At 46.0% G+C, this 16,347-nt stretch overlaps 1 protein-coding gene across 13 annotated transcripts in view; it reads right to left on the bottom strand.

The window, feature by feature from the left end:
• RALGPS1 (Ral GEF with PH domain and SH3 binding motif 1) overlaps nucleotides 1-16,347 on the bottom strand; it is a 377,097-nt gene that overhangs the window by 217,795 nt on the left and 142,955 nt on the right. The gene's annotated exons all lie outside the window — the stretch shown is intronic.

Genomic DNA, 16,347 nt, shown 5'->3' on the forward strand with positions numbered 1-16,347 from the left:
ATTTTTTTAGTAAAAAAGGGAAGCACCAGAGAAGGGGGTCGGCTTATGAACGGGTTTAGAGAGGGAGAGGTGGGACACAGCCCCTCCCCCCAACAGAGGGAGCAAGGAGAGGCAGCACAGCCAGCAGAGACAGAAGGGAAGAGGCGGGGCCAGAGTCCCTCTGCTTCTGGCCACGCTGCTCTCCCCCCAGCCTCCGAAGCAGCTGCAGTCCCGGGGCTGGCAGGTTGCAACCGTACCGCTCAGCCCTGCCCCCCAGAACAGGCTGCAGCCATGCCGCCCAGCCCCGTCCCAACCCCCAGAGCAGGCTGTGGCCGTGCCGCCTGGCCATGCCACCCGGCCCAGACCGCTGGAACATGCTGCGGCTGCACCGCCCGGTCTGGCCCACCAGAGCAGGCTGCGGCCACGCTGCCCAGCCTGCCGGAGCAGCTCCAGCCAGGCCAGAGACATCCTCCCCTGGCCCTCCCCAGATAAGGTGGGAAGGGATGGGATGGAGAGAGTGTGGAGGTCACAGGCTAGGGGTGGGGTCATGTGGGGGGTGGGCACAGGGGTTACTCCCCTGACCCCCAGCTTCTCCCCCCCAGCAGAATTACCCCACCAGTTGCCGTCCCAGCACGCTGGACACTTTGTTTATTTAGGTTTACCTCCGTCCCTGCGGACACTCAAGGTAAACAAACCATCTCGACCCACCAGTGGCTTATCCTGATGGCCCGGGACCCAAAGTTTGCCGTCCCCTGAATTATAGGGTGGGCTTATGAATGGGTCAGAAAAATTTTCCATTTTTACTTATCCATCTTCGGGGGGGGGGTCGACTTATAAACGAACCGGCTTTTGATCGAGTATATACGGTAACTTTGTATGAAAGAATTAGTGTACTAAAATGGGGGTTCAACCTTTGAGATTTTTCTTTACAAAAAAAAATTAAAAATCAGTGTACTTGCCCCATTCTCTTATGGGTATAGTCAAGTTTTGTGCTTCATACTCTTACATAATCTGAAAGGCAAACATTTGCCACTGAATTTATAGGAACCAAAAACCAGGAGAGTGGAAGTACTATATTGCTAAGCCCTCCTACAAACCAGAGAGTCTTGAAATATGTTTGGACTATTCTATACATCTATAATAATCAATGTAGGAAGAAGTAGGATTATTTCAGGATAGAGCAAATGTTTTATACCAAAAGTAGTAAAATTTCCTTTAAAAACAAAAATAAAACCCCCTCCCCAATTCCTAAAATGTAAAAATTATCTGTTTGGGATTGGCTCGCATTTTCTGGGCAGTAACTACTGAATATATAATTAGCTTTTTCTGTATATATAATGGATTGCATTAAGCATTTCATTTCAGAATTTTGGTTATTACATTATCAGCCTGGGAAGCCTGGTATGTGAAGTGTGTGTCTGTTGTCTAATTAGTCAGTAGAGCAAAGGCGACGCGTCGGGGGATTCACACTCCGTAATGTGTGCCCTGAATGAGGAAACATCCCTTCACCTCATTTTAAAAATGCACTTGTGCTGTGAATGATGCAGGGGTGTGAAGAAGTCTTGCCTTATTCAATGCACTCTATATGTGACTATAAAATGTCATTATTCAGCCAAATTAAAATCAACGTTTGTCAAAATAGTCAAGGCATATCTCACTTAGGCGAGTGTTAGAAATCTTTTTACAATTATAGGGTTTGTTTCTCTGTTTTCAAATTTCCCATTCACATGGAAGTAGTTGACCTATTTTCCCCCTCAGACTTACGTAACTTTGGATATAGGACAAGGCTAGAAAATATCAGTCCATGGGCAAAAGTTTTGGAAACATGTGAGTGATAGAAAACAGGGGCTAGAACAGAAATATTAACTATAGGTGTCACTACTGGTTTAGTTGTGAAAACATTTATCTTGGCAAATATTCAATAAATTATTTAAGATTTTGCATGCTTCCAGCACAGACCTTCTTCTAGCCTGATGTACTATGATATGAGAGGTAAGCTGAAGGGTGTGGTAGATTTAGGATCAAACCCTGTAGTCAAAGAGAGGTGGAAGAAAGAAAGGAATGAGAAAAATGGCAGAGAAATACAAGATGGTTTTTGTCAGGCATATTTGGTTCCTGTTATCTACTCATCAGACTTTGTAATCAGATATGCCAAGGAGTATTAATAAACATTTGGAAACAATCACTTGGAGTAAGATGCACTGGTGATTCCTTTGGTATCATTACTTATCAGGAACTAGCCGATGAAGATTTATTTCAGGCCTTTTTAAGGACTATATTTTCAGTATAAGTGTAGTTACCAATACTTGGAATCTAGAGGTTTATAATTAACCAGCTGTGAAACTAAATCCTGGATGTGAGGTTCTCATTATGACAACAATGGAAAAAAGAGCAAGTTTGTCCCTCTGGGATAATTTAACACAATTGCTCAAGATGATTTATGGGTGTGGCTGTTAAGTAGATGCCCAGAGACTCTGAGAATAGCTGGTTGGCCGGCCAGCCAATATGAGACAATAAGAAAACATGTTAATAAGGATGAGAATGTTACTCACCTCGTGCAGTAATGGAGATTCTTCGAGATGTGTTTCCCTGTGGGTGCTCCACTTTAGGTGTTGGTACGCCCCTGCGCCCATAGCCAGAGATTTAAGATAGCAGTGCGTGGTTGGGTCGCATGGTCCCTGTCTTGTGTCACTTCAGGCGGTTAACTGGTGCTGTGTGACCAACCACCACTCTGTTCCTTCTCTACTGCAGAGTAAAGTAATAAAACTCCCAAGCAGACGGGAAGAGGGAAAGTAGTGGAACACCCACAGGGGGACACATCTCAAAGAACCTCCGTTATTGCACGAGGTGAATAACGTTCTCTTCTTCTTCGAGTGATGTCCCTGTGGGTGCTCCACTTTAGTGACTTCAGAGTGCCCTCCAGTGGAAAGAGGAAGCTTCGGAGTTAAAGTCATAGAAGATGAAAGTACAGTATGTTCAAACAGAGTAGCAGAAGATGCATGTTGTTGCAAAGCTTAATGCTGGGTAAATGCGCGTGGAGAGGCCCAGGTTGCAGCCCTACAGATTTCCATGATGGGAACATTATTAAGAAACGCTATGGAGGCTGATAGGTCTCTGGTAGAATGTGTGCAGATCCCCGTAGGCGGTTGTCATTCATGCAGGAGGTAACACAGTTTTATGCAGTCTGATATCCATTTGGATACACATTGTTTGGAAATGGCGTTACCTTTTGATCATTTGGTGATTGAAATGAACAGTTTTGGAAACTTGTGAAAAGATTTTGTTCTATTAGTGTCCTGCGGACATCCAAGGAGTGTAATCTGGACCGTTGTTTGTCCACATGTGGTTTAGGAAAAAATGTCAGTAAGTGAATTGGTTGGTTGAGGTGAAAAGGATGAGACAACTTTAGGTAGGAACTTGGGATATGGTCTGAGGAATTCTTTATCTTTGAAAAAGATTGTGTAAGGTGGGTCAGCCATGAGAGCTGCCAGTTCTCCCACCCTTCTGGCAGATGTAATGGTCACTAGGAATCCAACCTTCATCAAAAGATGTATCAAGGAGCTTGTAACCATGGGCTCAAAGGGAGGGCCGGAGAGGGCGTGGAGGACTAAGTTGAGGTCCCATGGTGGGGTGGGATTCTGAACTGCCGGGTAGGAATTGGGGAGGCTCTTAAGAAAGCATTTAGTGAGAGGATATGTAAAAGTAGAGAATCCATCTACTTTATGATGGAATGCCGTGATGACTGATAGATGCACACATATGGAACTCATAGAGATGCTTGTCCGTTTGAGTTCCAACAAGTAGTCTAGAATGAGAGATAAAGGGGCTGAGAGAGGTGCAGTCTGTTTGTGTCAGCACCATGAGTCGAATAGTCTCCACTTACGTAGGTATGTGAGTCGGGTAGTTGTCCTACAACTATTTAAGAAGATGTTTTGTATGTCTGTGGAACATGTCATTTTAGAGTCTGAGAGCCATGCAGTAACCAAGCTTTGAGATGGAATCTTTGGGGATTCGGATGCATGAAGCGACCTGCCTCCTGCAATAGCAGCCAAGGTAGAAGCGGCAGTGTGCATGGTGGGCAGACCGCCATGTGGAGAAGGTAAGGGTACCATGTTTGTCATGACCATGTGGGGGTTACTAGGATCACTCTGGATCTCTCTTGTTTGATCTTGTGAAGCACCCGGGCTAGGAGGAGGGTGGGAGGGAAGGCATATAGTAGAGAAGCATTCTACTTGATGAGGAAGGCATCGCCCAGAGAGTGTGTAACGAGTCTGGCTCTGGTGCAAAAATGGGGGCATTTGGTGTTTTGTGCAGTTGCAAAAAGATCTATCATTAGAAAATGTCTAGGATTACTGATGTGTTGAGCTCCCACTTGTGGTTCTGATAAAACTTTCTGCTTAGGTTGTCTGCCATGGTATTCAAGCAGCCAGATAGGTATGAAACTGTAATATGGACATTGTACTTGATGAACCATTGCCAAAGGCACATAGCTGCCACACAGAGGCAGTGTGGATTTTTGCATGTTTATCTGAAGGCTTAACCTGGTAAACAGAGTTATTGTGCGTTCGGTGGACTTTATGGCTGCCTCTCTTGTTGGTGCTTTCAACAGACAGTGGTTCAGGTAGGGAAAAAATCATGATTCCCTCTCTGTAGATAGTATCAGGGGGTAGCCGTGTTAGTCTGTATCTACAAAAACAACAAAGAGTCTGGTGGCACCTTAAAGACTAACAGATTTATTTGGGCATAAGCTTTCGTGAGTAAAAACCTCACTTCTTCGGCATCCGAAGAAGTGAGGTTTTTACTCACGAAAGCTTATGCCCAAATAAATCTGTTAGTCTTTAAGGTGCCACCAGACTCTTTGTTGTCTCTGTAGATAGGCAGCTACTATGGCTAGTACCTTTGAAAATACCCGAGGCGGAGTGGAAAGGCCAGAGGGTACCACTTTATATTGGAAATGGTCCTGTCCTATTGCAAATCGCAGGAATTTGCAGTGTGAGGGATTGGACAGATATAGGAAAATATGCATCCTGAAGGTCAAGGGCTGAGAACCAGTCCCCTCTTTCTAACGCTGGGATTATGGTGCTTAGTGTGACCATTTTGAATCGCTGTGTTTTCACAAATTTGTTGAGTCACCGTAGGTCGAGGATAGGCCTCCAACTTCCTGTGTGTGTGTGTGTGTGTGTGTGTGTGTGTGTGTGTGTGTGTGTGAGAAAATAGTGGGAATAGAACCGCTTCCCCCTCTGTACTCGGATGGTATGGGTTTACTGCTTCTAGAGACATGAGGTGGATTACCTCCTCCTGTAGTAGACACTCGTGAGAAGGGTCCCTGAAGAGGGATGGGGAAGGGGTCTGGAGGTAAGGGGGATGGAGAAGCCAGTTTTGATAATTTCTAATACCCATCTATCTGTTGTAATACTCTGCCAGATCGGGTAAAATGGGGTCAGGCAATCGCTGAAGGTTTTGAAAGTTGTAGATGGTTCCAGTATTGAAAGAGATGGGGTTCTCAACCAAGGCCTCAAATTTGTTGTCTGGAAGTTGATGGTTGAGAATAGTATTTGAGGGAGCAGATTGCTGTCTCCTCAAGGTTTTCTACTTCCAACCCTGATGGTTGTAGTATCTATTCCATTGTGCAAATGGAGGGGGTTGGACTCGTTGATGGGCTTGATAACTGCCCTGTCGTCTTTTGATCTTAGGTGTGTGGATGCCCAGAGATCGTAATGTTGCCCTCAAGTCCTTAAGAGTGTGCGACGACTCATCTGTTTTGTCCATGAAAAGTTTGGATCCCTCGAACAGTAAGTCCACCACGGTCAACTGTACCGACTTTGGGAATCCAGATAGGTGGAGCCAGGAGGCTTGTCTCATAACAATTGTATTTGCTATGGCTTTCGCAGCTGAATCAAGGGCAGCTTGTAATGCTGTTCTGGTTATGGGTTGACCTTCTGTGATGAGCAATTTATATTGTTCTTGTTTGTCATCTGGAATAAAGGCAGTAAATTCAGAGAGACGTGCATAGTTATTGTGGTCATACTTTGCCAATAAGGCCTCGTAGTTGGCAATTCTCAAGTGTAAGGTCACAGCAGAATATACAGCGTCGATCACCAATGAATTAGGTGTTGGATGGGAAAAAAGGAATTCAGAGCCCTTTGCGGGCACGTAGTATTTTTTTTATCAGCTCTCTTACAGGTAGGTGGAATCATTGCAGGCATTTGCCATAGCAACTTCACAGGATCTGTAATTGCATCATTCATGGGAAGGGCGATTTTTGATGCGGTCGATGGGTGCAGTATGTCAACTAGCTTGTGTCGCGATTCCTGGACCTCTTCCAGGAAGATGTCCAGTGAAGTGGCAACTCTCTTGTACAGGTCTTGAAATTGTTTAAAATCATCACCTCTGGTGGGAGATGGGGGCATAATAGTGTTGTCTGGTGAGGATGAAGAGAAACGGACTTCAGGGGAATTGTCCTGATCAGAGAATTCTTCCTCCTTCTCCTGAGATCCCTGTTCAGAGGTGCCAGGTAGGCCCTGTCGCGTCAATAAAGGTGCTTGACGTTTGTCAGCTGTGGGAAGGCCAACAGGTATGTCCTGTTGTAGATATGTGGACCACGGGTTCCAAAAATGCCATTATGGTTGGAAGGGCATAGTGGGCAGCCAGGGTTGCCTGTACCAGGGTTTGTTCGGAAGGTTTGTCAGGTAGCCCACACACGGAGGGGCTTGCATGGTACGAGGAGCCACAGGGGAGGAATGTGGTGGAGAGCGCCCCACATCCTCATCTCCTTCTTCATTCTCACTGGAGAATTGTGGAGCGGACTGAGGTGGAGAACTGGGTTGACTAAGTGCTGTGGGTACCGAGATACCGTCGGTGCCGAGGATGGGGGATCCGGTACCAACTAAACGGAGAGGTCTTTGTGGTGGAGGAATTGCTGTGACATGCCCAGTATCAGTACCATTGGTGTGGTAGGAAACGGTACTGCATGTTGGAAACTGCTTGTCGGCACTGGTGTGTGACTGCAGTGCACGATGGCTGCACTAGGTGGCAGCATTAGCATCCGAGTTATTGAGGTGCTCAATATTGATTGCTTGTTCGTGTTCAATGGGGTTTCATTTTCCCCTTGGTGCCTGTGAACAAGCTTGGTTGCTTGGGAGCTTTCGGTTTCTTGGTCCCAACGGTGCCGGAGGGGCCCGCTGTTTCAGCCATTGACATGACTGGTGCAGTCGGTACCGGGAACATTTGCTCATGAGTGGAGCACCTTTTCTTGGCCAACTCCAAAGTCAGGAACGTGGTATCCCTTTTTTTGCTACCTTCTTAGCAGGTTGATCAGGAGCCTGGGCCATGGAGGAATGTGATTTCTCAGATGCTGGGCAGAGATTTCTCCATGAGGAGAAGTTTCAGTTGGAGATCTCTTGCCTTTCTGGTGCAAGCTTTCAGATTGTGACAGTGCAAACACTTCTGCGGTATATGTGTCTCGCCGAGACACCAGAAACACAGAGTGTCTTGTCTGAAAGAGGTATAGAAAGCTTGCAGGCATAGGTGCCAACTTTCTCTGGCACCGGTGGTTGCCCATGCCCCACCCCTTTCCCTGCCCCGACTCCATCTCCATTCCAACCCCATTCCCAAAGTCCCCACCCTAACTCCGCCCCCTCCTTGCCCCTATTGGATCCTTTCCCCAAATCCCCACACACACCCCCGCCTCTTCCCCCAGCGCGCCGCATTCCTCCTCCTCTCCCTCCCTTCCTGCCCCAGGAATCAGCTGTTTTGCAGCACAAGCGCTGGGAGGGAGGGGGGATAAGCAGGACGCGGCAGCACGCTCACGAGGAGGCAGAGGTGGAGGCAAGCTGGAGCAATTGGGGAGGGGAGCTGCCGTTGAGTGCTGAGCACCCACCAATTATTTTCCGTGGGTTCTCCAGCCCCGAAGCACCCACGGAATCGGCACCTATGCCTGCAGGTAGTGCAGCGTTTGAACCCAGGGGACCTAGGCATGCCTCTCAGGGAGCATACTCTCCCCGTAAAAAAACAAAGGGGGAGGGGAGGTACGATAACTGCATTGCTGCTGTAGAAACGGAAACCTACAGCCCTATGAGGAAAAATTAAAACAACATTTTGGGTTTTTTTGGAAGAAGAAAAAGACAGGGATAAAATAAGAAGGCTAGCTATTCTAACTGAAAACTAAAACTAAGGGAAAACTAAGCTATTCCTAAGCTGCGAGGCACTGCTAAGTATTCCTACTCGAGCCAAAGGCGGTAGAGAAGGAATGGAAGGGGGTTGGTCGTACAGCACCAGTTAACTGCCTAAAGTGGCACAAGACGGGGACCACGCATGTGCGACCCAACTGGGCACTGCTACGTTAAATCTCTGGCTATGGGCTCAGGGACACACTGACACCTAAAGTGGAACACCTACAGGGACATCACTCGAAGAATGGAAAAGGAGTAAACATCTGAATTTTAAAAAATGAAAATCCATAACTTGCAAACTCACATGGGTAGTCACGTGTTGACAGACCACGACTTTTTACAGTTTACATTGTTTTCTCCCAAAATAATCAGATGGAAATGAGCTGAGCAACATATTAAGAGGTATAGTTGCAGATTTCTAGTGGTACAGCATCCTTTTCCATTTAGGAGTTCTCAGGACAGCACTACATTTTCTATCCATCCAGTTTATAGTTCTAACTTCTTACTTACGTTTTTTAAAAGTAACCCTGGTTTATGAGACATGGACTTTCTATTTTTGAAAACCTAGTTCAGGAGGGACAGCACATGGAATGCAAAGATTAGAGAAAGCCAAAAATAGAGATACTTGTAGCTACATTATTATTTAGTTTTATATGGAAGCTACAGAGTGTGGGATGAAAGCAGAGTTACCCTGTTCTACTAAAGTAGGTATTTATTTAGATTTTGATAGTGAAGCACCCTAATGTGCTAATCAAGCTAGCCAACCACTATTTTTAATGAAAATAGGAGTTTTAACAAAAATAAATACGATGGAAGTGGAAGTTGATGGACCAAGAGTCTAATGAGCTAAAAAATTTAACTCCAAAAAAAAATTCTGAATGTCATCTCTATCTTCCAGCTGGGAGAGCTATCATCTAGGCCTGATCCAAATCCCACTAAAGTCAATGGAAGGACCATACAGGCATAGTGAAGGAGGGGTAATATGTAGACAACTGGATTTGTAGAGGGTTCTAACCATGAGCAGACAGAAAATAGTTTTTGAATGGACAAAACAAGGAAGTCACAGACAGCTTTATACTTTATCTACTAGTGAAATGAATGTTTATTAGAGCCATAACAACCTAAAATGAAACAATTCTGTTGAAAAAGTAGATGATGCAACTCCAGGATCGAATCCTACTAAAATATAAAGAAGAGCAGGAAAACTAGAAGATGACAGAAGAGCATTCAGAGAGAAAGTGTCTACAAAAGATGGAATACTTTGCAGGCAGCACTACAACTAGTGAGGTGCAGTAGAAGGGAGTGAGATTTACCACCAGATTGTGGATTCTCTTTGAATGCAGGAAGCAATTGCTGTTGCTGGCAAATAAACATCCTAATTTACAGGACATCCAGTAGTAGGAAAAACTACTAGCAGGACACTGCCCAATTTATATTAGCCAGGTATTGTTCAGTATGTGGTTAATTATTGCTGTACCTGTGAGCGCTGCCAAAGAGTAGGAAAGATGGGTGAGACAGAAATGCATGCTAAGTGCTTCTGCTTGCTATATAATCCATTTACTAGGATAAGTAAGGACCATTTAATTTAAAGGGGTAGCTAGGACCACAGTGAGAATATGCAGTTACTGATTACATAAAGAAAGATGTATATTTTGGTAGGAGAGTGGGTTTCACTGGCAGACATTTTACCATAATAATAAGCCACAAGTTCTCTTCTTGGTTACAGTGATGGAACCCAGCCATTTATTTTCATAGTATCAAATGCATACAATAGAGTGGAGAATTATTAATCAGTTTGTGGAAAAAGCACGGTTAGGCAGTGCAGATTCTCATTGTGTGGATTCTCAATGGGAATGGATTAGTAGGAAGGTTTAAAGTACACTATTGCAGACAAGCATCTCAAATACTGAGCTAAGCCTGACTATGTGTTATTCAAGTGAATAAACAATAGGGATGCTGAATGTCACTGAACTGTACTCACATGGGATAGAACCGAAGTTAGCAATAAGATTGCTTCTTCAGTCCTGCTCATTTACTACATCATAGAAAATGTGACAAGTTTTCATGACAAAACATCATTACAGGAGATGACACATGGGCCCATGTTTCATAAACTTCTAATTAGTTTCTTGGTGCAAATTCTAGTTTATTTTCAACAGCAAATCTCTCCTTGCTCTGGTTTCCATCTATCTGACAGGCCTCCTCTCTTTGTGTTAAACCACAAGATTAGCTCACAAGTTAAGTATTCATAGATTTGTACACCTGGAGGGTGGAGGATGCATTTTCACTGGAGGACCCTCGACTCTGAAATCTGCTCCCTTCCCCCACTTTGTCAAACAGACTCCAAAGCTGCTTTCACATTCTGCAAACCTCTCTATTTACCTAGTATGTTTAAATATTACTATAATTTATTTGTATTATGATAGCACATAGTACACCCAATGAAGCCCTGCTTTGCTAGGCACTATACAAACACATTGCAGATATGAAGACCTTACAGTCTAAGTTGACAAGTGACACATGAAGAGTAGGAGGAAAGATCAATACATACAATTTTTATATGATTTGCACTTATTATTATGAATAAAGAATCAGCTAATCCCATCTGCTTGTCTAGCCATAATGAATTAGCTGGTTGCTTATACACATCATGGCAGAGTTGGGTCATAAGAGGAGAAGCTATTGGTCTTCGTGATCAGCTGCTGGAGGCTGTTCCACACACAAAGGGCAGCATGGAAAAAGATACAGGTGATGTTTGTGGGAGAAGATAACAATCATACAATATTGATAGGATATCACTGGTAGAGGAGAGATGACGAGGCAATATGGCAAGTGACAAGACTGGACAGAGGAGAGTTAAGAAGAACCTTCAAGGTGAAAACAAGAAGCTTGAACTTGACTTGGAGAAACAACTGGAACCTATGGAAGAATTTAAATATAGGTGTGATGTGGTCAGAGCAACAAACAAGGAAAATATTAGCAGTTGTATTTTGCACAGATCTATGGGGTGAGATGTAGATGTTAGGGAAGCTGGAAAGGAAGAGGTTACAGTAATTAAAATGGGAAATGACAATAGCCTAGATGAGAGTTTTGGATGCCTGGGCAGAGAGAAACGTTATTGAGAAAGATACTGCGAGATTAGGCCTGACAGATGACTGTTTGGCTCAGCCTCCAATCTGCTTCAAGTGATGATGATTCCACATCTTCCCCGGGCAACTTGTTCCACTAGGGTTAAAATATAAAATGCAGATAGTCAAGTAAACATTGTCAATTTTAAAATCAAACGCAATAAAATAAGCTATATTTTATTTAAATTTACAAAAATGTGTCACTTGACTGATTCTAAGCAAAGAAAACTGTTTTGATTAGGGCTGTCAAGCATTAAAAAAAATTATCACGATTAATCATGCTGTTAAACAATAACAGAATACTATTTCTATAAATATTTTTGGATGTTTTCCACATTTTCAAATATATTGATTTCAATTACAACACAGAATACAAAGTGTACAGTGCTCACTTTATATTTATTTTTTATTATAAATATTTGCACTGTAAAGAAAAAATAGTATTTTCAATTCACAAAATACAAGTACTGTAATGCAATCTCTTATGAAAGTTGAACTTACAAATGTAGAATTATGAACAAAAAATAACTGCATTCAAAATAAAACAATGTAAAACTTTAGAGCCTACAACTCTACTCAGTCCTATTTCTTGTTCAGTCAATAGCTCAGAGAAACAAGTTTGTTTACATTTGCAGGAGATAATGCTGCCCGCTTCTTGTTTACAATGTCACCTGAAACTGAGAACAGGCGTTCGCACGGCACTGTTGTAGCTGGCATTGCAAGATATTTACATGCCAGATGCGCTAAAGATTCATATGTCCCTTCATGCTTCAACTACCATTCCAGAGGACATGCGCCCATGCGGATGATAGATTCTGCGCGATAATGATCCAAAGCAGTGCATACCAACGGATATTCATTTTCATCTTCTGAGTCAGATGCCACCAGCAGAAGGTTGATTTTCTTTTTAGATGGTTCAGATTCTATAGTTTCCGTATCGGAGTGTTGCTCTTTTAAGACTTATGAAAGCATGCTCCACAACCCCTCCCGATCAGATTTTGGAAGGCACTTCAGATTCTGAAATTTTGGATCAACCGCTGTAGCTATCTTTAGAAATCTCACATTGGTACCTTCTTTGCGTTTTACCAAATCTGCAGTGAAAGTGTTCTTAAAACGAACAACATGCTGGGTCATCATCCGAGACTGCTATAACATGAAATCTATGGCAGAATGCAAGTAAAACACAGACGGAAACATACAATTTTCCCCTAAGGAGTTCAGTCACAAATTTAATTAATGCATTTTTTTTAAACGAGCATCATCAGCATGGAAGGATTTCCTCTGGAATGGTGGTTGAAGCATGAAGGACATATAAATCTTTAGCCCATCTGGCATGTAAATATTTTGGGATGCCGGCTACAACAGTGCCATGCGAAAGAACAGTTATTCACCTTTGTAACTGTTGTTCTTCTTCAAGATGTGTTGCTCATATCCATTTCAATTAGGTGTGTGTGCGCTGTGTGCACAGCCGTTGGAAAGTTTTACCCTAGCAACACCCAGGGGGTCGGCTGTGGAGCCCCCTGGAGTGGCGACCTCAGAGTGCTGGATATATACCCCAGCCGACCCAGCGCCTCCTCAGTTCCTTCTTGCTGGCTACTCCAACAGAGGGGAAGGGGGTGGGTTCGGAATGGATACGAGCAACACATCTCGAAGAACAACAGTTACAAAGGTGAGTAACCGTTTTTTTCTTCTTCGAGTGCTTGCTCATATCGATTCCAATTAGGTGACTCCCAAGCCTTACCTAGGCGGTGGGGTTGAAGTGAAGCAAAGTGGACTGCAGTACCATTCTACCAAACGCCAGCTCGAACGGGGGCCCCATGAGTTTGGAAAGGACTAGGTTAAGGTCCCACATGGGGACTGGCTGCTGGATCTGGGGGTAGAGGTGACCCAAGCACTTGAGAAACCTACCAACCATGGGATTGGCGAAGACAGAGTGGCCAGACATGCCCGGGTGAAAGGCCGAAATGGCCGCAAGGTGAACCCTGACAGAGGACGCCGCCAGGCCTGCCGCTTCAGGTCCAGGAGGTACTCTAAAATGAGAGGCACGGGTGCTTGGAGAGGGGGCATGCTGCACTGGGTGCACCACCGCAAAAACCACTCCCACTTTGTCATATATGTGGCCTGAGTGGAGGGCTTCCTGCTGCCGATCAGTACTTGTTGTACGGATTCCAAACACAGAAGCTCTGAAGAGTTCAGCCATGCAGCATGGCATTAAGTTGTCATGGGATAAGAGGGAAGATCCTTTCATGGACTGAGAACTGGTTAAAAGACAGGGAACAAAGGGTAGGAATAAAAGGTAAATTTTCAGAATGGAGAGGGGTAACTAGTAGTGTTCCCAAAGGGTCAGTCCTAGGACCAATCCTATTCAACTTATTCATAAATGATCTGGAGAAAGGGGTAAACAGCGAGGTGGCAAAGTTTGCAGATGATAATAAACTGCTCAAGATAACCCCCACCTTTGGAAGATGGGGTGGATGACATACGGTCGAAGCGACCACTCGTGGGAGTGGAAGGTCCACCAGCGTGTTCTGGACCCCGGGCAGAAAGGATGCCACAGGTGAATGGAGTGGGCTATGCAGAATTCCCACAATCGAACAGCCTCCTGACAGAGGGGAGAGGAATAGTCCCCCTCCCCACTTGTTGATGTAGAACATGGCCGTGGTGTTGTCTGGGAGGGCCGCCACACAATGACCTTGCAGCCATTCCTGGACAGCTCGACAGGCAAGGTGCACCGCCATCAGCTCACGGACATTGATATGAAAGGAGAGTGCAGATGGAGGCCATAGGCCCTGCGTTTGATGGTCTCCAAGGTGGGCGCCCCATCCCAGGGCTGATGCATCCGTGACCAGGGACAAGCAGGGTTGCGGACTGTGAAAGGGGACTCCTTCGCATACCACCCGGGGATCTAGCCCCCAGCGCAGGGAGGCCAGGACCCGCTCCAGGACAGTGACCACCAAGTTCAGGCTGTCCCGACCTGGGCGATAGACTAATGCGAGCCAGGCTTGCAATGGGCGGAGTCAAAGTCTGGCGTGCCTGGTTACATATGTACAGGATGCCATGTGGCCGAGAAGACTCAGGCAACTTCTTGCTGACGAGCTTGGGAAGCTCTGAAGGCTCCAGATAAGGCCCACTATAGCCTGGAAACGAGCGTCTGGCAGGAGGGCTCGTGCCTGCACGGAGTCCAGAACCACCCCGATTAATTCTATTCTCTGGGTCGGCTCTAGGGTCGACTTTGCCATGTTGAGGAGGAGGCCCTGCTCAAGAAACGTGTCTGTGACCAAGCGGAGGTGGGACTGCACCTGTTCTCTGATGCGTTCCGGGATTAGCCAGTTGTCGAGGTAAGGGTTTGCCTGCACCCGCCGTCGACAAAGGAAGGCTGCCACGACCGACATACATTTGGTGAACACTCGGGGGGCTGTGGAGAGTCCGAAGGGAAGGGCCGTGAACTGATAGTGTTCATGGTTGACCACAAAGCGGAGGAAGCATCTGTGCGCCAGATGAATCGCTATGTGCAAATATGCGTCCTTCATTTCGAGGGCAGCGTACCAGTCTCCAGGTACGCTGTCCTCGGGCGTCCCTTCAAAAGGCCTGTTTTGAGCCTGACGAAGGCTTGGTTGGGCCCTGGTCTTGTCCTGATGGGGGGGTTGGAGGGCTTCCTCCTGCCATTATGCCCCCACCACCTATAGAAATCCTTCATTGGCCAAGGAGGATATGAGCGCTGTTGTGGCTGCTGAGGCTTGAAGGGTTTCCGCCGGGTAGCCGGTGTGTGCATGCCCAGGGACTTCATTGTCACCCTTGAATCCTTAAGACTATGAAGCCTTGAGTCAGTTTTATCCAAGAACAGGCCCTCTCCATCAAAGGGGAGGTCCTGCAGTGTCTGCTGAAGCTCTGGGGGCGGGCCGGGAGGCTTGCAGCCAGGAGATATGCCTCAACGCGATCCCTGAGGACGAAGTGTGTGCGGCCAAGTCCGCAGTGTCAAGCGAGGCCTGCCACTGTTCTGCCCTCATCAACCAAGCCCCAAACTCCTCCCTGGACTCAAGAGGTACCAGCTCCTTAAACTTCAGCATGGAGTTCCAAGAGTTAAAATTGTAACGACTCAGGAGCGCCTGCTGATTAGCAATCCTGAGCTGAAGTCCCCTCGTATAGTAAACTTTGCATCCAAACAAATGAAGGCACTTGGCATCCTTTGATTTGGGCGCCGGGGCCTGCTGGCCATGCCGCTCCTTTTCGTTCACGGACGCAACCACGAGCGAACAGGGCTGTGGGTGGGTGAACAAATAATCATAGCCCTTTGAGGGGACAAAGTACTTCCGCTCCACCCCCTTTGCCGTCTGAGGGATAGACGCAGGGGTTTGCCAGGGCGCTGTGCACCGAGGTGCTCGGTGCTGGTTCTTGACGCGCCACAGGAGGCTGAGGGCTAAGAGCCACCTCCATAAGCGAAAGTCCCGCTCCTTTTTAGTCTGGGGATGAAACCCTTTACAGATCCTGCACTTCTCTGCTTGATGAGCCTCCCCCAGACACTTCAGGCAAGAGTCATGGGGGCTGCCCGTTGGCATGGGCTTAGAGCAGGAACTGCAGGACTTGAATCCCGGAGCTTTGGGCATGAGCCCGAGAGAAAAAATCAGGGAGGAGGGGGAAACCCCCCAGCCCCACTAACACTAAATAAAACCAACTATAACTGACTAACAAACAACTATTAACTATTAGGTATACGCTAGGGAGAGTGGAGAACAAGCGAAGCAGGACTTCACAGTTCCAATGACCACGGGCGGTAGGAAGGAACTGAGGAGGTGCTGGGTCGGCTGGAGTATATATCTAGCGCCATGAAGGCACCACTCCAGGGAGCTCTACAGCCGACCCACCAGGTGTTGCTAGGGTAAAATTTTCCGACGGCCGTGCACGCAGCGTGCGCACACCTAATTGGAATCGATATGAACAAACACTCAAAGAAGAATGCCTGTTCTCACTTTCAGGTGACATTGTAAATAAGAAGCAGGCAGCATTATCTTCCATAAATGTAAACAAACTTGTTTCTCTTAGCAATTGGCTGAACAAGAAGTAGAACCGAG

The sequence above is a fragment of the Malaclemys terrapin genome, chromosome 17, assembly GCF_027887155.1.
Source record: "Malaclemys terrapin pileata isolate rMalTer1 chromosome 17, rMalTer1.hap1, whole genome shotgun sequence".
Taxonomy (NCBI): Eukaryota; Metazoa; Chordata; order Testudines; family Emydidae; genus Malaclemys; species Malaclemys terrapin.